Below are 23509 nucleotides of genomic sequence, written 5' to 3'. Positions count from 1 at the left end.
GATAAAACAGAGACAATCTAAGGAGGAAAAACTTATTTTACTAAATATGATATCGAAATACAAGATAACACAATATAATATAATTAAGGCTAACAAATTGAACGAAACAGAGAGAGAGAGAGAGTCTCCGAAAACCGAGAGGCCTACTGTGAACTCTAGGTGACACGGCTGGAACGCTTCCCACTCTCCGAGAAGTTCGAGAGAAGAAGGAGGGCACTCCAGCCTGGGAACGAGATTATATAGAGTCCTGGTCCCGTGACTTATTGTTACTCCTGTTGTTCTCTGGGATATGTAGTCTTCTTCTGTGGACTGTACATTCAACAGAAGTATCCATACTTGACATGATGTTATGATGTGGAATACTGATAGCAAAATTGCAAAATTACAAAACCATGACATTCCACCCCTTATTCTACATTATTACATCATGGTTAATATATACATATATATACATATATATACACGTATGTAAAATTGTGATAGCTAAATAGTAGAATTGCATGTAACATAACTAAATGTACAACTATAATAACTAAAATACACTACATATGCAAACATATATATATATATATATATATATAGATACATAAAATTATTGACTGCACTCCCCCAGCATCAAATTCCCTTGTGGCACACATTGAACATCCCCATCCTTCTGCATTACCCACCAAGTGCACCCAGGTCCCTGGGCAAAGACAGTTCCACGGATAGGTTTGCCCTTTCCAGAAGCTGGAAGGACCCAAACAGCTTTTCCCAACATGTTCTTTACATGTACAACAGGGACCTTATCTCCTTCTACAGTGTGTAGGGGGCTAGATTGACTAGGACCATCACGATTGACAGATCCTCTAGTATTGACCAACCAAGTGGCTTCTGCCAGATTCTTCTCCCAGTGCTTAAATGTTCCACCACCCATTGCTTTCAACATAGTTTTCAACAACCCATTATATCGTTCAATTTTACCAGAAGCTGGTGCATGGTAGGGAATATGATAAATCCACTCAATGCCATGATCTTTGGCCCAAGTATTTATAAGAGAATTTTTGAAATGGGTCCCATTATCAGAATCAATTCTTTCTGGGGTGCCATGTCGCCACAGGACTTGTTTCTCAAGACCTAATATGGTGTTTCGAGCAGTTGCATGGGGTACTGCGTATGTTTCAAGCCACCCAATGGTTGCCTCTACCATAGTGAGTACATAACACTTACCACTGCGAGATCGTGGCAAGGTGATATAATCAACCTGCCACGCCTGCCCATATTTATACTTTTGCCATCGCCCTTCCTCCCTGTCATGGTTTTGTAATTTTGTAATTTTGCTATCAGTATTCCACATCATAACATCATGTCAAGTATGGATACTTCTATTGAATGTGCAGTCCACAGAAGAAGACTACATATCCCAGAGAACAACAGGGTTAATGATAAGTCACGGGACCAGGACGCTGTATAATCTCGTTCCCAGGCTGGAGTGCCCTCCTTCTTCTCTCAAAATTCTCGGAGAGTGGGAAGCGTTCCAGCCGTGTCGCCTAGAGTTCACAGTAGGCCTCTCGGTTTTCGGGGACTCTCTCTCTCTGTTTCGTTCAATTTGTTAGCCTCAATTATATTATATTGTGTTATCTTGTATTTCGGTATCATATTTAGTAAAATAAGTTTTTCCTCCTTAGATTGTCGCTGTTTTATCCCACTCTCTTTTTCCCCCTCCTTTCCGGGCCCCGGGAGGGGGGCCCACGGGGTGGCTTCCCCTGTCACGGGCATAGGTAAATCTAAGTAACCCGTGACACTCCCAGAGAGGTTTCATCCTTCTGGCTTGTTTAATTATGGCACATGTTTCACAATCATGAATAATCTGCGCAATAGCGTCCATGGTTAAGTCCACCCTTCGATCTCTGGCCCACTTATATGTTGCATCTCTTCCTTGATGGCCTGAGGTCTCATGAGCCCATCGAGCTAGAAATAATTCGCCCTTATTCTGCCAATCCAAGTCGATTTGAGCCACCTCAATTTTGGCAGCTTTATCTACCTGATGGTTGTTTTGTTGTTCTTCAGTAGCCCGACTTTTGGGCACATGTGCATCCACATGACGCACCTTTACAACCATATTGTTTGTTCGGGCAGCAATGTCCTTCCATAGTTCAGCGGCCATAACAGATTTTCCCCTCCGTTGCCAGTTATTTTGTTCCCACCGCTGTAACCACCCCCATAAGGCATTTGCCACCATCCATGAGTCAGTATAAAGATACAGCATTGGCCACCTCTCCCGTTCTGCAACATCTAAGGCCAGCTGGACAGCTTTTACCTCTGCAAACTGACTTGATTCTCCCTTACCTTCAGTGGCCTCTGCAACCTGTCGTGTGGGGCTCCACACAGCAGCTTTCCATTTGCGATGCTTCCCTACAACGCGACATGATCCGTCAGTGAATAGGGCATATTTCTTTTCATTTTCTGGTAATTCGTTGTATGGTGGGGCCTCTTTAGCACGTGATACCTCTTCTGCTGGTGATGTTCCATACTTTTTATCTTCAGGCCAGTCCATGATTACCTCTAGGATTCTGTCACGGTTTGAACGAAAAAATCCACTTGCGCCCGTGACAGGGGACTGTGGGCCCCGTGGGGGCCATAGGCCGAAAGGAAAAAGTTAATTTGGAAAACAGCGGCAACGATCTAAGGAGGCACACTTATTTACTAAATACTATATCAAAATACAGGATAATAAAATATAATATATAATATAATATAATTGAAAATTGAGCTAATGAATCAGACAAAATAGGAGAGAGAATGAGTCCCGTAACCGAGAGGCCTACTGTGAAATTTAGGCGAGACAGTGAAGGCTCCCACACACTCCCATGAACGTCAGAACTCGAAAGAGAGATCAGTCTAGTCTGCAACCGAGTTAATATAGAGTCCAGGTCCCGTGACCTATCGTGTTGTTCTCTGGGAGATGTAGTTTTCTTCTGTAAGTAAAAGATTCAGTAAAATTATTCATGCTTTATATGATGTTATGATGTGGAATACTGATAGCAAAATTACAAAATTATTAAACCACGACATTCCACCCCTTATTCTACATCATTACATTATGTTTATACATACATACACACTCATACATATAGTTGTGAATAATCAGTAACCTTATTGTCTCAACAATTTATATTTATTCCATACAAATCCCTAAGTTGGGAACAAAACTCTGTAACCTAACTTACTATTTATTAATTTTGAGAAAAAAAATGGCAAAATTGCCAGAAAAAAGTAAGACATGTCAGCGGTAGAGGAGAAAGGTAGCGCTAGTAGGGCGTCCCCCACATCAAGGTCCACTCATCCTTTCCCAGCCACCACAGCAGATTTCCTTTTGACTTATACTTCTTTCCATGTGTACTCTACACATGCATAGCCAGTGCACGATATAGAGTCCAGATGGAAAACTTGCTTACAGACTGCCTAATTAAGGTATATAGAAAAAAAAAAAAAAAAAGTGTTTCCTTAACATTAATCCATTCTATCTTAAGCCCTGTACCTAATTGGACATTCGTCAAATATTTTCTGAGACTCTACCTATATATCTACAAGAAATCATTGGCTGCACTCCCCCAACATCAAATTCCCTTGTGGTACATACTGGACATTCCCATTTTTGTCCATCACCCACCACGTGCACCCAGGTCCCTGGGTAAAGACAGTACCTTGGAGAGGTTTGCCCTTTCCAGACGCTGGAAGGACCCAAACTGTTTTTCCCAACACACTTTTTATGTGTACTACAGGAACCTTATCTCCCTCCACGGTACGTAGGGAGCTGGATTGGTTAGGACCATTACGATTACTAGATCCTCGAGTGTTGACCAACCAGGTGGCTTCTGCTAAATGGTTCTCCCAGTTTTTGTACGTTCCACCACCCATTGCTTTCAACATAGTTTTCAACAACCCATTGAATCGTTCAATCTTACCAGAAGCTGGTGCATGATAGGGAATATGGTAAATCCACTCAATGCCATGATTTTTGGCCCAAGTGGTTACAAGAGAGTTTTTAAAATGGGTCCCATTATCTGATTCAATTCTTTCCGGAGTGCCATGCCGCTACAGGATTTGCTTTTCCAACCCTAATATGGTGTTTCGGGCGGTAGCATGGGGTACTGCGTATGTTTCGAGCCACCCAGTGGTTGCCTCCACCATGGTGAGTACATACCGCTTACCATTGCGAGATCGTGGCAAGGTGATATAATCAACCTGCCATGCCTCTCCATATTTATACTTTTGACATCGCCCTTCCCCCCAAAAAGGTTTCATCCTCTTAGCTTGTTTAATTATGGCGCATGTTTCACAATCATGATTAACTTGAGCAATAGCGTCCATAGTTAAGTCCACCCCTCGGTCTCTGGCCCACTTGTATGTCGCATCCCTTCCTTGATGACCTGAAGTCTCGTGGGCCCATCGAGCTAGAAATAATTCGCCCTTGTTCTGCCAGTCCAAGTCTATTTGAGCCACCTCAATTTTAGCAGCTCGATCAACCTGATGGTTATTTTTATGTTCTTCAGTAGCCTTACTTTTAGGCACATGAGCATCTACATGGCGCACCTTTACAACAATGTTCCTTATTCGGGCAGCAATGTCTTTCCACAGTTTCAGCAACTTTCAGCAGCCCAAACAGGTTTACCCTTTCATTGCCAATTATCATTTTCCCACTGTTGCAACCACCCCCATAAGGCATTTGCCACCATCCATGAATCAGTATAAAGATGAAGGCCACCTCTCCCGTTCAGCTACATCTAAAGCCAGCTGAACAGCCTTTACCTCTGCGAATTGACTTGATTCTCCTTTACCTTCAGTGGCCTCTGTAACTTGTCGTGTGGGGCTCCATACAGCAGCTTTCCATCTGCGATGCTTCCCTACAATACGACATGATCCATCTGTGAATAGGGCAAATTTCTTTTCGTTTTCTGGTAGCTCATTGTATGGTGGTGCCTCTTTAGCACGTAATACCTCTACTGTAGGTGGTGTTTCAATTTTTTTACTCTCAGGCCAGTCCATGATCACTTCTAGAATTCCAGGACGGCTGAGTTTTCCCATTCGAGTTCGTTGAGTAATTAATGAAATCCACTTACTCCAAGTGGCATCAGTAGCATGATGGGTGGAGGGAACTTGTCCTTTAAACATCCAGTTTATTACTGGCAAGCGAGGTGCTAGAAGAAGCTGAACCTCTGTCCCAACTACTTCAGAAGCAGCCCGAACCCCCTCATACACGGCTAAGATCTCCTTCTCAGTCGGAGTGTAGCGCTCCTCAGGCCCTTTATATGCTCGACTCCAGAATCCTAGGGGTCGGCCTCGGGTCTCTCCTGAGGCTCTTTGCCACAAACTCCAGGTGGGACCTTTCTCTCCAGCAGCAGTGTAGAGGATGTTCTTCACATCCTGTCCCGTCCGTACTGGCCCCAAGGCCACGGCACGGGCTATCTCTTGTTTTACCTGCTCAAAAGCCTGCTGCTGCTCAGGACCCCATGAGAAATTATTCTTCTTCCGTGTTACCTGATAGAGGGGGCTCACTATGTGGCTGTAGTTTGGGACATGCATTCTCCAAAAGCCCACTACTCCCAGAAAAGATTGGGTCTCTGTTTTGTTGGTGGGCGGAGACATAGCAGTGATTTTGTCAATCACATCTGCTGGGATGTGACGACGTCCATCTTGCCATTTTATACCTAAGAACTGGATTTCCTGGGCAGGCCCCTTCACCTTGCTGCACTTAACGGCAAAACCAGCTTGCAAAAGAATTTGGATTATCTGTTTTCCTTTCTGGAAAACCTCTGCTGCTGTATGGCCCCACACTACAATATCATCAATATACTGCAAGTGCTCAGGAGCATTACCCTGTTCCAAGACAGCTTGGATCAATCCATGGCAAATGGTTGGGCTGTGCTTCCACCCTTGAGGTAAACGGTTCCAGGTATACTGAATACCTCTCCAGGTAAAAGCAAACTGTGGCCTACATTTTGCAGCCAATGGGATGGAAAAGAAGGCATTAGCAATGTCAATGGTGGCATACCACCTAGCTTCTTTTGACTCCAGTTCATACTGGAGTTCTAGCATGTCTGGTACAGCAGCACTTAATGGAGGTGTGACTTCATTCAGGCCACGGTAATCTACCGTCAGCCTCCATTCCCCACTGGTTTTACGCACTGGCCATATGGGGCTGTTAAAAGGCGAGTGCGTTTTGCTAATCACTCCCTGATTTTCTAATTGGCGAATTAGCTTGTGAATGGGGAGCAATGAGTCCCTATTGGTGCGGTATTGCCGTCTGTGAGCCACTTTGGTGGCAATTGGTACCTCTTGGTCTTTTACCTGGAGCAACCCCTCAGCAGAAGGATCATCTGACAGACCAGGTAAAGCTGACAACTGCTTAACACCGTTTGTGTTAACAGCAGCTATCCCAAAGGCCCATCGATACCCCTTGGGATCCTTAAAATGTCCCATCCTAAGGTAATCGATTCCCAGTATACATGGAGCCTCTGGACCAGTCACAATAGGGTGTCTCTGCCAGTTTTTACCAGTGAGGCTTATTTCGGCCTCCAACATAGTCAATTCTTGAGAACCCCCAGTCACTCCATGGATATATATTGGTTGTGTCCCTTGGTGACTTGAGGGCATTAGGGTGCATTGTGCACCAGTGTCCACCAAGGCTTTATATTTCTGTGGTTGAGATGTGCCAGGCCACTTAATCCACACAGTCCAGTATACTCTGTTGTCCCTTTCCCCACCCTGGCTGGGGGCAGGGCCCCTCTATTGTTTACCTCGGTGGCTTGCAGCAACTGGAACTTTCCCCCTTTTGGAAGAGTTCGCCTTGGTGGTTGTTTTGTACTGTAATTCTTTCACTTGTGCCTGAAGTGCAGAAGTGGATGAATTATACCACCTCTTTATATCCTCCCCATGATTACTCATGAAATACAACAAAGCAAAACGTATTGTCTTATCGTTGTCATTTGCTTGAATATGAGGACCTCTCTTTTTTATGGTTGAGATTATCGATGATACGGGTCGAGAGGAACTTATTTTGTTTAGCTTTTTCAATAGGCGATCGTGGGAATCCTGGTCCCCATCATCTGGTACCACCATGGATCCATCTACATCAGGCATGTTAGTCAACATGTCAATAGTATCATTTTGTGTTCCCTCCATTCTGTTTAAACTTTCAGCTATTCTGACAATGGCTGAAGTATAACGATTAACTTCTGTAGTGCTTATAAATAATTCAAGCTCCTGAAGTTTAGCAATTAGTTCATTAACAAGGGGTTTCCTTTCCCCTTGGCCATATACTAATGCAAGTGCACTGGCATGCTTTTCTGGAGCAGCCCTTGTAAAGTCACGCCACATTTGTCGTGGTACACGGACTATCTCAGGATCATGTAATTGGTTCGGGTCATTGCGGTTGAAGTGGGAGCTGTATAGCATTTCCACCAGAGCATTTTCTCTCAAAGTTTGGATGCCTTTCTCTATATCAGTCCATTTCCTTTTCTCAGGCTCCAAATCCCGTTTAAAGGGGAATCTATCTCTTACCGCTATCAACATTCGCTTCCAGAGGGTGTAGGACTGATCCTGGCATGTGCCAATACCTCTGTCCACACGTGCGTCTCTGGAAATGCTATCCAGTTGGCGAGCTTCATTGCCATCAAGCCACACACTTCTGGCACCATTGTCCCAGCATCGAAGTAACCAAGTGACCATATGTTCTTTTGGATGACGTGTGTAATCCTTTCTTAGATCCCGAATTTCACTCAGTTTTAAAGATCTATCAATAATGGTCGTAATACTTTGCTCACCTTTTGCTCTATCAAGAGTCCCAGGTGTTGATGGTGGCAACTGTGTTGATGAGGCTGCCCCATCTAGAAGTTTGGACTCGAGAAATTCTCGTAAAGAAAATCTAACTTTTGGCTCCTCTTCTTCATCTGACTCTGACTCTTGTATTATTTCCTCCAGGTAACCCTCCTTCTTTTTTCTCTCTCCTAACTTCCTCTGCTCCTCATACTTCTTCTGCTCCTCTATCATCTTCTTATACCCCTCTAACATCCTCTGCTCCTCCAACTTCTTCTGGTCTTCTGACTCCCCCTGCTCTCCTGAGTCCCCCTGCTCTCCTGAGTCCCCCTGCTCTCCTGAGTCCTGCTCTCCTAACTCCCTCCGCTCTTCTAACTCCTTCTGCATTTTCTCTAACTGAGTTGAAAATTGTTTTATTTTTCGCCCTCTTACAGGGGCAACCAACATTGTATCTGGTGCCCCTGGTAGTTGGTCAAGGTGTGGTACATATGGTTCAGACTTGGGGATGTTCCCCTTGGACTGGAGGGTGCATAGCTTGGATCGGAGGAGATCGCGCTCGAACTCCAGGGTGTCGAACTCAGCCCTGAGGGCATTGTACTTGGACTGAATTGTGTCGAACCCGGACTGGAGCGCGTCGTGTTTGAACTGGAGTGTGTTGCGCTCAGATTGGACGGCATCGTACATGGTCTGGAGGTTGTTACGATCGATCTTGATAGCATCGAACTGAACCTTGAGGTCGCTGTACATGGACCGGAGGACATCTCGCTCAGATCGGAGGGTGTTACACTCGGACTGGAGGATGTTGTGCTCAGACTGGAGGGCGTTGTAATCAGTCTGGAGGGTGTCACGCTCCGAAGGGAGAATGTTGCGCTCAGACTGGGGGCAGCTATTCTCAGTCTGGAGGGCTTTGTGCTCGGACCGGAGAGTGTTGTGCTCGGACTGGAGAGTGCCGTGCTCGGACCGGAGAGCGTTGTGCTCGGACCAGAGAGCGTTGTGCTCGGACCGGAGAGCGTTGTGCTCAGACTGGAGAGCGTCGTGCTCGGACTGGAGAGTGTCGTGCTTGGACCGGAGAGCGTTGTGCTCGGACTGGAGAGTGTTGTGCTCGGACTGGAGAGTGTCGTGCTCGGACCGGAGAGTGTCGTGCTTGGACCGGAGAACGTTGTGCTCGGACTGGAGAGTGCCGTGCCCGGACCGGAGAGCGTTGTGCTCGGACTGAAGAGTGTTGAGTTTGGATTGCAGGGATTCTTTCTCATAGCAATATGTGTCTCGTTGATATAGGAGGTCTTCTCTCTCAGCTCTGAGACTCTCTTTCTCATACCAGAATGAGTCTCGTTGTTGTAGGAGGTTATTTCTCTCATCAAGGAGACTCTCATTCTCAGCCCTGAGACTCCCTCTCTCAGCATCAAAAACTTCCCTCTCAGAAATGGTATTAAATAAGGCCCGATAAGCATTAGCTAGGCCCCAAGTCATTTGTGCCTCCTTAGATCTGCCTGAGCCACAACATTCCTGTCTCAAATATGCGGTCAAACTCTTGGGATTCTTTAAGTGTTCAGGAGTAAAGCTCCATGACACTAAAGATGTCTGTCTTCTAAAAGTCTCTCCAAAGTCTCTCCACACTCCCTGCCACTCAGTATTCTCTGATTCTAGGGAAGACTTCCTCCTGATGTAACAAATGTAATAAATCCAAGAACCAATAAGTAAAAAAACCAACATTAAGTTCAGGGAGATTGACACAATTGACAGTGTGGTCCAATGGGACAATTGTTCATTCGAAGACTGCTTAAAGGATGCAAAGAAAAAAGGAGGAGTACGCTCAAAAACCACCATTCCTGAACTAATAGTTGCATTCGTTGCATTACTTGCATTAGTTGCTCCCTCTGGAGCTGCATGCAGATACCAAGTAAGCGTTGATAACCATGCTTTCAAATCATTATACATGTTTACAATTCCATAGGAAAAAGTGGCTAGCTTATACATGCTCCAATATGTTTGGAGCATCACAAAAGAGGAACTAATGAAATGCAGTCCCTGGTAGAACAAACTTACCAGAGGGAACATTTTTTTTCTTCTTTTTTTTTCTTTTTTCTTCAATAGAGAGAAAAAAAGTAAAAGAAAACAAAGCTCAGCAGTGTTTATAAAATATACCAGAGTATTGGCAGTCCGCCTGGACTTTCAAGGTCAAGCTCGCAGGCGCAGATTCGCAAACCTAAGATAGCTCCTTAACAAAGAAAAACAACTTGTAGCCCTGTTAAAAGCTAAAAGAGCAACAGAAGAAAACACAGAAAAACAGCAACTCAAATTGCCCGCATTCTCCACCAAAATCTGTCACGGTTTGAACGAAAAAATCCACTTGCGCCCGTGACAGGGGGCCGTGGGCCCTGTGGGGTCCCTAGGCCGAAAGGAAAAAGTTAATTAGGAAAAGAAAACAGCGGCAACGATCTAAGGAGGCACACTTATTTACTAAATACTATATCAAAATACAGGATAATAAAATATAATATATAATATAATATAATTGAAAATTGAGCTAATGAATCAGACAAAATAGGAGAGAGAATGAGTCCCGTAACCGAGAGGCCTACTGTGAAATTTAGGCGAGACGGTGAAGGCTCCCACACACTCCGCTGAACGCCAGAACTCGAAAGAGAGATCAGTCTAGTCTGCAACCGAGTTAATATAGAGTCCAGGTCCCGTGACCTATCGTGTTGTTCTCTGGGAGATGTAGTTTAATTCTGTAAGTAGCAGATTCAGTAAAATTATTCATGCTTTATATGATGTTATGATGTGGAATACTGATAGCAAAATTACAAAATTATTAAACCATGACAGATTCCTGGACGATTGAGGTTTCCCATTCGCGCTCGCTGTGTAATCAGCGTAATCCACTTGCTCCAGGTGACATCGGTAGCATGATGGGTGGAGGGAACCTGTCCTTTGAACATCCAGTTCAGCACTGGCAGTCGAGGTGCCAAAAGGAGCTGTGTTTCAGTCCCGACTACTTTGGAAGCAGCCCGAACCCCCTCATACGCGGCTAAGATCTCCTTCTCAGTTGGAGTGTAGCACTCTTCAGACCCCTTATATGATCGACTCCAGAATCCCAGGGGTCGGCCTCGGGTCTCTCCTGAGGCTCTTTGCCACAAACTCCAAGTGGGGCCTTTCTCTCCAGCAGCAGTGTAGAGGATGTTCTTTACATCCTGTCCAGTCCGTACTGGCCCCAGGGCTACAGCACGGGCTATCTCTTGTTTAATCTGTTCAAAAGCCTGCTGCTGCTCAGGGCCCCATGCAAAATCATTCTTCTTCCGCGTTACCTGATAAAGGGGGCTTACGATGAGGCTGTAGTTTGGAATGTGCATCCTCCAAAAGCCCACTGCACCCAGGAAAGATTGTGTCTCTTTCTTGCTAGTTGGTGGAGACATGGCAGTGATTTTGTCGATCACATCTGCTGGGATGTGACGACGTCCATCCTGCCACTTTATACCTAAGAACAGAATTTCCTGGGCAGGTCCTTTTACTTTGCTTCGCTTAATAGCAAAGCCAGCTTGTAGAAGAATCTGGTTTATCTGCTCTCCTTTTGTGAAAACTTCTTCTGCTGTATCGCCCCACACAACAATGTCATCAATGTACTGCAGGTGTTCAGGAGCACCACCCTGTTCCAGTACAGTTTGGACCAACCCATGGCAAATGGTTGGGCTGTGTTTCCACCCCTGGGGCAAACGGTTCCAAGTATACTGAATGCCCCTCCAGGTGAAGGCAAACTGTGGCTTGCATTCTGCGGCCAAAGGAATAGAAAAGAAGGCATTGGCAATGTCAATGGTGGCATACCATTTGGCTGCTTTTGAGTCCAGCTCATACTGGAGTTCCAACATGTCCGGCACAGCAGCGCTCAATGGGGGTGTGACCTCATTCAGGCCACGGTAGTCTACTGTCAGCCTCCATTCTCCACTGGCTTTACGCACTGGCCATATGGGACTGTTAAAAGGTGAGTGAGTTTTACTGATCACTCCCTGATTCTCCAACTGGCGAATCAAATCATGAATGGGGAGCAAGGAATCCCTGTTGGTGCGATACTGCCGTCTGTGCACTGTCTTTGTAGCAACCGGTACCTGCTGCTCTTTTACTCGTAGCAGCCCCACAACAGACGGGTCCTCTGACAGGCCAGGCAAAACAGACAGCTGCTTAATGTTGTCCATGTCTACAGCAGCTATCCCAAAGGCCCATCGATACCCCTTAGGATCCTTGAAATGCCCCCTTCTGAGGTAATCAATACCCAGTATACATGGAGCCCCTGGGCCAGTCACAATAGGATGTTTTTGCCAGTCTTTGCCAGTGAGGCTTATTTCAGCCTCCAGCACAGTCAATTCTTGAGAGCCCCCAGTCACTCCAGAAATATGGATTGATTCTGTCCCTTCATGACTGGAGGGCATTAGGGTGCACTGTGCACCGGTATCCACCAGTGCCTTATATTCCTGTGGTTCTGATGTGCCAGGCCATCGAATCCACACAGTCCAATAAACTCTATTATCCCTTTCCCTCCCCTGACTGAGGGCAGGGCCCCTCTATTGGTTACCTGTGATGACTGGAGCAACTCCACTGGTGGTTGGTATGTCTAGTAGTTCTTTCACCCGTGCTCGTAGTGCAGAAGTAGGCTGATCATGCCACTTCCCCATGTCTTCTCCACGGTCACGTAGGTAGCGCCACATGGAAACACGCGGTGCAATCGTACTGTTGTTCTTTGCTCGAGCTGGGAAGCGTGTGCGTTTAACAGCTGAGACTTTTGTTGATGCAGGCGGGGAGTAGGACTGGACTAGTTTGATCAGATCCTTCATTAGACCTGGTGGCCCGTACGAGGATTGACCTTCATCAGTTGTTTCTGATACTATTACGGGATCATTACAATTAGTTGATGGAAACAATTTCTTGCACATTTCATCTACTCGGTTTTCTAGCCGTGAGATGGCAGAAACTGCGGCATGCAGTTGGGGGAGCTGCTGATCGGTGGTTTGAAGCATTATAATTAGCTCAACGACTCGGGGCCATCTGTCCCCGAATCCTTTAGATCCTGATACCAATGACTGTGCAATTCTCTCTGGTGCTGTACTTGTGATTTTCTGCCACATGTCAGGATCGGCCCTCACTCTCTCAGGGTCAAGTTCGCTTGGATCAGGGCTGTACAACATTTTCGCCATGGCCAATTCCCTCAGGCGCTGAATACCTTTTTGGACGGTATTCCAACTATCAAATTTAGGCTTCAAAGCATCCTTATAGGGGTACCTTTCTCTCACGGCTTCTAACAGCCGCAACCAGAGAGTGGCAGCTCCATCCGAACATCTGCTAATCCCTCTGTCGATACCTGCATCTTGGGCAATGCTTCCTAGTTGGCGAGCTTCATTACCATCTAGAGACAAGCTGTTGGCCCCGTTGTCCCAGCAGCGAAGCAACCAAGCAAGGATACCTTCATCTTGACGCCGTGTGAACTCCTTTCTTCAGCCTTGGATTTCAGTCAGCTTCAGAGGTCGACAATAGGTGATTTCCTCCTCATCATCAGTCTCTTCTTCATGCCTCTTGGTTTTTGCCTTTGCTTTTTTCGGTACTGCTCCATGCCCGGCACCTGGGTCTTCTGCTGCCCCCCCCGTGCTTCTCCTTCTTTTCGTTCTAGACGCATGGACACCCGTTTCCATTTCTTGCCTTCCACAGGGGCAACTGATATTGCTACTGATGCCTCCTGTGACTGATCAGAATTAACTTGGGCTTGAATCTCAGATCGGAAACTCTCTCTCTCCAGAATAGTATGATACAAAGCACGGTATGCATAAGCCAAACCCCACATAAGGTTTACCTCCTTAGATCTCTGACCCAAATACTCACTTAATTTCTTAGGGTCCCTTAGGTGTTCAAGAGTGAAATCCCATGACACCGCGGGTCCCCATGCTTCTAAGACTTTTCCTAAACCTTTCCATATTCCCTGCCAGTCATCATTCTCTGGTTCTGGAGGAGACTTCCGCATAGAACGAATGCATAGGAACATATATGCATGCATTGATAGTGATAACATGAATGCAATTATGAACCCTATCTCAGTTATTGAAAAGCGTGTGGAAATCTGAGAGTACAACCTAAATAAAAAGGGTTTTTTTAGCCTGTACAATGAATTAAACATGGTGGTGTTTGTAAAATTGCCTGTTCCATCTGGGATGCAAGTGTTTGTAAGATTCACAATTCCATCTGGGGTGTAGATGCCAAAATTCTGACCATACCACATCTCGTAGAAGTACCAGGCAGTTGTGTCTCCATCAGTATCCACCTTATTAGGCTATATACCTGCACAATTCCACAACACCAAATTATGGTGTTAATAGTTGACCAATACTTTAAGAAGATCATAATTGCTTTCAATCCCTTAAACAGAGCAACTGGGATGAAGAGTGGATTCATAGCTGGCAGGCTCTGTAAAAGTCAGAGCTAGCTAGCTTTGCTCTAAGGGAGAAAGAAATCCATTTGTTTTCTACACAAAAGTTAGATAGCAATGCTGAGAATGTGCAGCAGCCCTTAATGTTGACAATTTGTCTGGTATTTCAAGGTCACGTTCTCCGTGAGCAGCTACGGAAAGATAGCACTCCCAACACTCCCGTAACGAAGCTCTTTAAGAGCAAAGAGAGAGTCGTTCTAAAAGCTAAAAAGCTCTATGCCCGCATTCTCCACCAAAAATCTGTCACGGGTTACTTAGATTTACCTATGCCCGTGACAGGGGAAGCCACCCCACGGCCCCCCCCCCCGGGGCCCGGAAAGGAGGGGGAAAAGGGGAGTGGGATAAAACAGCGACAATCTAAGGAGGAAAAACTTATTTTACTAAATATGATATCGAAATACAAGATAACACAATATAATATAATTAAGGCTAACAAATCGAACGAAACAGAGAGAGAGAGAGAGTCTCCGAAAACCGAGAGGCCTACTGTGAACTCTAGGCGACACGGCTGGAACGCTTCCCACTCTCCGAGAAGTTCGAGAGAAGAAGGAGGGCACTCCAGCCTTGGAACGAGATTATATAGAGTCCTGGTCCCGTGACTTATTGTTACTCCTGTTGTTCTCTGGGATATGTAGTCTTCTTCTGTGGACTGTACATTCAACAGAAGTATCCATACTTGACATGATGTTATGATGTGGAATACTGATAGCAAAATTACAAAATTACAAAACCATGACATCCCTCTTGTGCCATCCCATGGCACCCAGTCTGTGTTGCTGCAAAGGTTGGACTGAGGCACCAGCTCTGTCAGCCTCATCTCAATTTTGTTGTACCACAGTGGCGTCTCCCAGTGTTGGGTGATGAGGTTGTAGAGGCTGTCAAATTCTCGGCTGTCAGTCAGAAAGAACCTGTGGATGCTGGCATCCTGCCGATGGTGGATGTGACAATGCTTCACCTTCCTATTAAGTCAGATGGACAGAATGCAGTCCCCAAGGAATGGTTCACTCTTCCTGACAAGAAAGGAACCATTGGGGGCCCCCATCTCAGTGCAGTACTCTGTCAGCAGCCACTCAGCAATGTGCCGCCCACCGCGTCCTGCTCCCAGCCTGCCATGGAACTATTCCTGCATGAGATGCAGCTCGATGTTCACGCTCACCTCCTTTTGCACAGCTCGTCTCCCCCTGATGTCTCCCCCTGTTGTCCTGACCAGGACAACACAGAGTGGGTTCTATGCACAAGTGATGGGGTCTTCCACCATTTGGCAATCTTCCACCATTTAGCACTCTGCCGTCTGCTCCTCTGGATTTGCCATCTGCTCCTTTGTCAGACATGAACCCATGGCTCCTTACAGCTCACTTCAAGCCACCTCAGGTTTGGTGGGGCTTGCCTATGGTTTTTATAGCATCTGCTAACACCCATGCTAGGTGTCTCGTGACTATTTTGAGAGGGTCTGTCTGGCATTGATGCTTATAATCTTTCAGTTTTCTCCCTCCATGTCTACTGAAATTAATGGAGGGAGGGAGGCTTGGAGAGTATACAGAAACAGAGGGCATGGAGAAGCAGGCTTTGGTTCCAGAATGTAGAAATTTAAAATGAGATTAAAAACCAAGATGCAAAATTGATAGAGGTTTTAGGTGGGAGAAGGAGGGTGGATTAAGGTTTAAAACAAAATAATAGTTCCCACATCCCTATTATGGGCCATAATTATGGCTGAGCACAAGAAAACTTACAGGGGAACAGAGGCTCTTTATAAATAGCTGAGCCATCAGATTATGGCTCGGAATTTATACACCACCACTGAAGAGGTAACACAGCAATGTGAGATTTGTTTGCAGAATAATCCTAGAGCAAGCCCCAGGGTTGTGTGGAACAAATAGGGAAGGGAATTTACCCTGGGCAACAACAGCAAATGGATTTCTCTGAACTCCCAAGAAAAAGGATGGTTTTGTTATATGCTAGTTCTAACCAATATGTTTCAGCATAGCCGTATGGGATTAATTCCCTGATCATACTCAGAAGGTCCAGGATAGAAAAAAGAGAGTGGAAAATCTTCCTAGAAATGCTGCAGTTGTAATAGTTATAGAAATAAAGGATCTCAGTCAAACGTTTAAAATTGAGAGAGGATATGGGGATATGAATGCCTGGGTAGAACTGATTAAATATACCATCCAGAGTCTCACCCATAGTGATTGCTATGCTTGTGCATCAGGATGACCTGTAGCTCAAGTAGTACACCTTCCGCTGCAGTGGACCCAGGACCCCCTAGGGATGTGGTGCATGATTGCCCTGTATCAGTAGAAAGCCACCTGAGGAAACAGAGCCTGTAAATCGCTATCTTTACTGCTCTCTCCAATGCCTGATGTGTATGTCAAAAGCCCTCCTGCATTCCCCATGGCCACAGGTAACCATACAGCTTGCCTCTCAAGGCAGGGTGTAAGAGCTACCAGTCCAATAGGGAATTTCTCCCTATGCAGTGAGACCCTGAATGTTATGGAAGACTCAGCAGGAAACTATTTGAGATTGGGAATCTGTAGAGCAGACCTCTGGTGGTGTTGCAGCGGGTGGGAAGATCTTACGGTTCACTCTCCCATCTCACTGTGAGGTACCTGTGCACTTGCTCAATGAGTTCTACCATTCACCCTGGCATTCACAAAGGGGATGTCACATAGCCCCTAAAGGAACAAAAGGAGCTTAGGGTTCTCATTTGATGATGCTGTATATAGATACAGATTCAAATGGAGTGATCAGAGGTGTCTCTGATGAATTTAAGTTGAGAAATACAATTGCTGCAGGGTTTGAATCACTGTTCTGGTGGGTGACAATTAACAACAATGTGGATTGGATTAACTACATCTCTTACAAACAACAAAAGAGAGAATCTGGTCTACAGGGAATTTGGGAACATATTTGTCACGGGTTACCTAGCTTTACCTATGCCCGTGACAGAGGGGAGCCACCCATTAGGGACGCCCCGGGCCCGGAAAGAAAGGGAAAAAAGGGGAATGGGATAAAAACAGTAGCAATCTAAGGAGAAAAACTTATTTTACTAAATATGATATCGGAATACAAGATAACACAATATAATATAATAAAATTGAGGCTAATAAATCGAACGAAACAGAGAGAGTCCCCAAAAACCGAGAGGCCTACTTTGAACTCTAGGCGACACGGCTGGAACGATTCCGACTCCCCGAGAAGTCTGAGAGAGAACTCCAGCCTGGGAACAAGATTATATAGCGTCCTGGTCCCATGACTTATCCCTGACTGTGATGTTCTCTAGGATCATAGTATCATAGTCTCGTGCAGGTTGGAAGGGACCTTAGAGATCGAGTCCAACCCCCCGGGATTCGAGCCTCCTGTGTAGCAGAGTGGCACTTCTACCACTTGCGCCACAGGAAGGATTCAAACCCAGGGCCTCCGGTGCTGCAACGCATCATTCCTACCACTTGCGCCACCCGGGCACACAGGGATATATAGTATTCTTCTGTGAACTGCACATTCAGCAAAATCACCGATGCTTCACATGATGTAATGATGTGGAATACTGATAACAAAATTACAAAATTACAAAACCATGACTCCTCCCTGTATTTATACTTTTGCCATTGCCCTTCCTCCCAGAGAAGTCTCATCCTCTTGGCTTGTTTAATTATGGCACATGTTTCACAGTCATGAATAATCTGCGCAATAGTGTCCATAGTTAAGTCCACCCCTCGGTTTCTGGCCAACTTATATGTTGCGCCTCTTCCTTGATGGCCTGAGGTCTCATAGGCCCATTGAGCTAGAAATAGTTCAACCCTTATTCTGCCAGTCCAAGTCAATTTGAGCCACCTCAGTTCTGGCAGATCAATCTACCTGAAGATTGTTTTGTTGTTCTTCAGTAGCCCGACTTTTGGGCACATGTGCATCCACGTGACGCACCTTTACAACCATATTATTTGTTCGGGCAGAAATGTCCTTCCATAGTTCAGCGGCCCAAACAGGTTTACCCCTCAGTTGCCAATTATTTTGTTCCCACTGCTGTAACCACCCCCATAAGGCATTTGCCACCATCCATGAGTCAGTATAAAGATACAGCATTGGCTACCTCTCCCGTTCAACAACATCTAAGGCCAGCTGGACAGCTTTTACCTCTGCAAAGTGACTTGATTCTCCCTTACCTTCAGTGGCCTCTGCAACCTGTCGTGTGGGGCTCCATACAGCAGCTTTCCATTTGCGATGCTTCCCTACAATGCGACATGATCCGTCAGTGAATAGGGCATATTTCTTTTCATTTTCTGGTAATTCGTTGTATGGTGGGGCCTCTTTAGCACGTGATACCTCTTCTGCTGGTGATGTTCCAAACCTTTTATCTTCAGGCCAGTCCATGATTACCTGTAGGATTCCTGGACGATTGAGGTTTCCCATTCGCGCTCGCTGTGTAATCAGCGTAATCCACTTGCTCCAGGTGACATCGGTAGCATGATGGGTGGAGGGAACCTCCCCTTTAAACATCCAGTTCAGCACTGGCAATCGAGGTGCCAGAAGGAGCTGCGTTTCAGTCCCAACTACTTCGGAAGCAGCCCGAACCCCCTCATACGCGGCTAAGATCTCCTTCTCAGTTGGAGTGTAGCGCTCTTCAGACCCTTTATATGCTCGACTCCAAAATCCCAGGGTTCAGCCTTGGGTCTCTCCTGAGGCTCTTTGCCACAAACTCCAGGTGGGACCTTTCTCTCCAGCAGCAGTGTAGAGGATGTTCTTTACATCCTTTCCTGTCCGTACTGGACCCAGGTCTACGGCACGGGCTATCTCTTGTTTAATCTGTTCGAAAGCCTGCTGCTGCTCAGGGCCCCATGAAAAATCATTCTTCTTCCACATCACCTGATAAAGGGGGCTTACAATGAGGCTGTAGTTTGGAATGTGCATCCTCCAAAAGCCCACTGTACCCAGGAAAGACTGTGTCTCTTTCTTGCTAGTGGGTGGAGACATGGCAGTGATTTTGTCGATCACATCTGTTGGGATGTGGCTATTTCCATTCTGCCATTTTATACCTAAGAACAGAATTTCTTAGGCAGGCCCTTTTACTTTGCTTCGCTTAATAGCAAAGCCAGCTTGTAGAAGAATTTGGATGATCTGCTCTCCTTTTTTGAAAACTTCTTCTGCTGTATCACCCCACACAACAATGTCATCAATGTACTGCAGGTGTTAAGGAGCACCACCCTGTTCCAGTATAGTTTGGACCAACCCATGGCAAATGGTTGGGCTGTGTTTCCAGCCCTGGGGCAAACTGTTCCAAGTATACTGAAAGCCCCTCCAGGTGAAGGCAAACTGTGGCCTACATTCTGCTGACTTGCAGAAACAAACTCTATAATCCAGAGATGGGTTATGAAGCAGGTATGTTTATTCCAGCGTTGCGCAGCACCGGGTACAAGGGGGATAGCTCCACCAAACTTGCACACCATAAGGAGAAAATTTGTTACAGATATAGGTCAAGCTAATACATAATCAATAGCCTCCTCCTCAGTATGATTACATATTCATTACTAACCCGCAACCCCATTCCCTCATTCCCCCTGACCCCATTCCCTGCGACCCTTGCCGTTGTTTTGGGGTGAAATTCTTCTTCTGTTTTCTTCTTGGTGTTATCTGCTGCTATTGTTCTCCCACATCAGCATCATCTTGCCCGGGGGTATCTAATCCTTCTTCTTGTCAGAGGTCTCCGGACAGTTTCTTCTTATCTTTATTGCCCTCTTCTCTGGTTTTCTTTTGACTAAGTGTCTGTAATTCCCCTTTTCCCTGCCCTTTAAAATGTAAACTATCTACAGTTACCCTTTGTCTTGGTTTCTGTGAAGTTCCCCTTTCCCTTTCTATAGCAAAGTGTTACTTTACCACCATTTTTAGTCTTTGCTCACTCTTCACTGCGGCCAAAGGAATGGAGAAGAAGACATTGGCAGTGTCAATGGTGGCATACCATTTGTCTGCTTTTGACTCCAGCTCGTACTGGAGTTCCAACATGTCTAGCACAGCAGCACTCAGTGGGGGTGTGACCTCATTCAGGCCACAGTAGTCGACTGTCAGCCTCCATTCTCCACTGGCTTTACGCACTGGCCATATGGGGCTGTTAAAAGGTCAGTGAGTTTTGCTGATCACTCCTTGATTCTCCAACTGGAGAATCAAATCATGAATGGGGAGCAAGGAATCCTTGTTGGTGTTATACTGCCATCCGTGCACTGTCTTTGTAGCAACCGGTACCTGCTGCACTTTTACTCATAGCAGCCCCAGAAGAGATTTTCCTCTGACAGGCCAGGCAAAACAGACAGCTGCTTAATGTTGTCCATATCAACAGCAGCTATTTCAAAGGTCCATTGATACCCCCTCGGATCCTTGAAATGCCCCCTCCTGAGGAAATCAATACCCAGTATACACGGAGCCCCTGGGCCAGTCACAATAGGGTGTTTTTGCCAGTCTTTAACAGTGAGGCTTATTTCAGCCTCCAGCACAGTCAATTCTTGAGAGCTCCCAGTCACTCCAGAAATATGGAATGATTCTGTCCCTTTATGACTGGAGGGCATTAGAGTGCACTGTGCACCGGTATCCACCAGTGCCTTATATTTCTGTGGTTCTGATGTGCCAGGCCATTGAATCCACACAATCCAATAAACTCTATTATCCCTCTCCCTCCCCTGACCGAGGGCATGGCCCCTCCATTGATTACGTGCGATGACTGGAGCAACTCCACAGGTGGTTGGTCTGTTTTGTAGTTCTTTCACCCGTGCTCGTAGTACAGAATTAGGCTGCTCATGCCACTTCCTCATGTCTTCTCTGTGGTCACGTAGATAACACCACAAGGAAACAAGCGGTGCAATATTAATGTTGTTCCTTGCTAGAGCTGGAAAGCATATGGGTCTAATAGCTGAGATTTCTGATGGTACAGGTGAGGAGGAGGTTTCATCACATTTAATTAACTGGACTAGTTTGATCAGCTCCTTCATTAGAACTGGTGACCCATACGGGGATTGACCTTCATTAGCTGCTTCTGATACTATAGGGGATCATCGTGATTAATGAACTGAGACACTCGCTCTTCCACTTCATACAGTCTGTTCGTTACTTCTGAGATGGCTGAAATGGAGACATGGGTTGGAGGTAACTGCTGTTCAAAGTTTTGCAGTGTAAGAACCAATTAGAAAACTAGGGATCTTCCATCTTGTTCCTCGTACCTTTGAATCGTTGCTGCTCAAGTAATGGTGTACCTTTCTGGTATTGTTTTGGTGAGTTTCTGTCATATGTCATCCTCACTCTCTAAGGATCATGTTCTTGGCAAAGGTTGCTAGGATCAAAATTAAGGTTATACAACATTTCCACCACAGCTATTTCCCTCAAGTACTGGATGCCTTTTTCAATTGTATCCCACTTCTTCATCAGGGGCTTCAGAATGTCTTTGAAGGGAAGCTTTGCCCACACAGCCACTGACATTTGCTCCCAGATGGTGGCAGCACCATCCATACATCTGTTCATCCCTCTGTCAATAGTTGGTCTCTGAAAATGCCTCCAAGTTAACGAGCTTTGTTACCATCTAGAAACAAGCTACCAGCCCAGCTGTCCCAATAGCGAAGCAAACAGGTAACAAGAGATTTGTTCTGGCGCCGTGTAAACTCTTTCTTGCGCCTTGGATTTCAGTCATCTTCAGGGGTCAACAAATAGTAATAGAGATTTCCTCCTCATCACTCTCTTCTTCATGCCTCTTAACTTTTCCTTTTACTTTTCTTGGTGCTGATCCAGACCCATCACCTGGATCTTCTGCTGCCTCCTCCTTTGCTTCTTTTTTTCCGTTCTAGACCTGAGGACATCCATTTCCATTTCTTGCCTTTTACAGGGGCAACTGATATTGTTACTGGTGCCTCCTGTGACTGATCAGAATTGACTTGGGGATTTCCCTTTTTGGCTTGAACCTCTGCTTGGAAACTCTCTTTCCAGAATAGTGTTATATAGAGCATGGTAAGCACAAGCCAAGCTCCAAATAAGTAGTACCCCCTTAGACCTATCTAGGCTGCACCATCCCTGACTCAAATACTGGCTTAGTTTCTCAGGATCCCACAGGTGTTCAAGAGTGAAATCCCATGACATTGCGGGCCCCCACATGTTACTTGTGGTTCATTTCACGTCAGGATTCTAGCGTTAAGCCTCCGCGAATCCGACCTGGTCCAGCCGGGGCCCATTTAACTACACGTTCACACCAGCAACATGGTGAATAGCTAAATGGCGTTTTATTATGCGTGTTAGCGGTTTAAATAAGCCGCTATCTACTTCGTCTACACCCCTTCTACATATGCATAACCCCTTCTACATATGCATAACCGAGCAGGGGAGGGCCTATCGCGTTACATCCTGAGTGTTCATGCACGCCTAATACAACATCTCCCCCTCCCCATGCTTAACAAAACCATGCCCCATTACAATGCAAGCTCCGATCCTAATCCTAATATATAGAAGTATTAGTCCTTATATAATTTAAACTTTGTCACAGATTATCTATAATGTGAGGTATACAGATTGCAAAGCATGCAGAGATAAGTGGTGCAATGTCTAACAATGTTAGTGGTGTTCTAATCAGTATGTCCAAGGCATCTTTGGTTATATTATCCAGTTCATCCTTCTGCTCAAAGCTTCTTGTATATATGCTGGAACTCCCTTTTCTCATTAAACACTCATTCCATTATACGTTGTAAGCAACCCTTCAAAGTCCTTGCACCCATACCCTTGAGCCAGCAGCAGGAAATCTACTGCAGCTCTATTCTGTAAAACAGTATGCCTGAAAGAAAAGTACTCAACTTTCAATTAGTTTTCCATTTCTCCCAGACCGCCCTTTTGGGTGATCACTGTATCAGGTTTTATTTTTCTTGAAGGGACCCATAAATTTTTCCTGATTCGCTATCCTTTACTGTGGCATAACATCTTCGTTCAAAATGATTGATTGCATAATGTGCTGTGCCAATACTTCCACCTGCTGGGCCACCGGGATCCTACCTCTGTGACCCTCCCCCTCCCCAAGGACACATATCTTGTCCTTCAGGAGACAGTTGGCCCTCTCCACAATTGCTTGTCCCTGGGAATTCCCAGGGATGCCAGTCGAGTGAGATATTCCTCAATGCTCGAGCCATTCTTGGGTAGATCGCGAGATGAAGCACGAACCATTGTCTGTCTTGATGTGTAACGGCACACCAAGGACCGTGATGGCAGTGGCCCAGTGTTGCTGAGCTGCAGGGT

Source organism: Coturnix japonica, chromosome W (assembly GCF_054131305.1).
Source record: "Coturnix japonica strain WE chromosome W, WE-NBRP24, whole genome shotgun sequence".
Taxonomy (NCBI): Eukaryota; Metazoa; Chordata; class Aves; order Galliformes; family Phasianidae; genus Coturnix; species Coturnix japonica.
Note: the sequence above shows the minus strand (reverse complement) of the source record.